The sequence below is a fragment of the Elephantulus edwardii genome, unplaced genomic scaffold, assembly GCF_000299155.1.
Source record: "Elephantulus edwardii isolate Elephantulus edwardi_28Jun2011 unplaced genomic scaffold, EleEdw1.0 scaffold00250, whole genome shotgun sequence".
Classification (NCBI taxonomy): domain Eukaryota; kingdom Metazoa; phylum Chordata; class Mammalia; order Macroscelidea; family Macroscelididae; genus Elephantulus; species Elephantulus edwardii.
The window spans coordinates 1,161,999-1,163,526 of NW_006400000.1; the positions used below are offsets into that span (position 1 = coordinate 1,161,999).

The 1,528-nt window shown below is 45.1% G+C and overlaps 1 pseudogene across 1 annotated transcript in view; it reads left to right on the forward strand.

Annotated features, from left to right (window-relative positions):
• Positions 1-1,528, forward strand: part of LOC102861565 — a 6,846-nt pseudogene that overhangs the window by 1,743 nt on the left and 3,575 nt on the right. The gene's annotated exons all lie outside the window — the stretch shown is intronic.

Genomic DNA, 1,528 nt, shown 5'->3' on the forward strand with positions numbered 1-1,528 from the left:
TCAATGTCAAGAAGACAAAGATTCTCACCACTGGTCCAATTGGAAGCATCCGGATGGATGGTGAAGAGATTGAGATTGTTCACAGCTTTAGTTTGCTTGGCTCCACAGTCAAAACTCTTGGCACCAATAGTCAGGAAATTAAGATATATTGCTATGGGAAAGTCTGCTGTTAGGGACCTCTCCAAAGTACTGAAGAGCAATGGTGTCTCTCTGAAGACTAAGGTGCGTCTGATACAGGCCATAGTATTTGCTATCACTTGTTATGCATCAGAGAGATGGACAATGACTAAGGAGGATAGAAGAATTGATGCCTTTGAGCTGTGGTGCTGCAGAAGAGTATTGAGGGTACCATGTACTGCTAGGAAAACAAACAGATTCATCCTGGAAAGGGTTAAACTGGGCGGCTCCTTGGAGGCAAGGATTCTAAGGCTCCCTTTAAGATACTTTGGACATGTTATAAGGAGGGACCGGTCCTTGGAGAGGGACTTCATGCTTGGGAGGGTGGAGGGACAGCACAGGAGGGGAAGACCTTCTATGAGGTGACTGATTCAGTGACTGGGGAAATCCTGATGCATGTATGGGAGACAGTGTGATTGGCACAGGACAGAGCAGAATTTAGGGCTGTTGTACATAGGATTGCTACAAGTCGCGAGCAACTCGACGGCACATAACAACAACAACCACCTCCATCTCATGACAATAATCCAGCTATGTCTGAAATGACGAAAAGGCACCTGGAACATTACCTGTGTCATCCATCATCTGATGCCGTTCTTTTAGCAGACATTGATAAATGTTCCCAGGAACCACATTCATTACTCATTTTTGCTTCTAGATCTATAGATATGCGTAAGTCCCAGGGAGGCTAGACTTTATGAAGAAGAATGTGGCATTAGGGTTCAAGGAAGACTCATCAACATCCTGTGTTATGCAGACAACACAACTTTGCTGACAGAACAGAAGAGGATTTGAAGCATTTACTGCAGAAGATCAAGAACTTCAGCCTTCAATGTGGATTGCATTTCCCCATCAATAAAATAAAGATCCTCACCACTGGGCTCATAAGCAACAGCATGATAGAAGGAGAAGAGATTAAGGTGTTAACAATTTCATCTTGTTAAAATACATAGTTAACACTCTTGGCACCAGCAGTCAGGAAACACTAAGATGAGTTGTTGTTGTTGTTGTTGTTATGTGCCGTAGAGTCACTTGCGACTCATAGCGACCCTCTGTACAACAGCCCTAAGCCCTGCTCTATCCTGTGCCAGTCACACTGCCTCTGACACACCCATCTCGATTACTCCAGTCACTGAATCAGTCCACCTTGTAGAGGGTCTTCCCCTCTTGCGCAATCCATCCACCCTCCCAAGCATGATGTCCCTCTCAAGGACTTGTCCCTTCTTACAACATGTCCAAGGTACGTCAGACGAAGCCCCAGAATCCTTGCCTCTAAGGAGCAGCCTGGTTTAACCCTCTCCAGGATGAATCTGTTTCTTTTCTTGTCAGTCCATGGTACATTCAATACTCT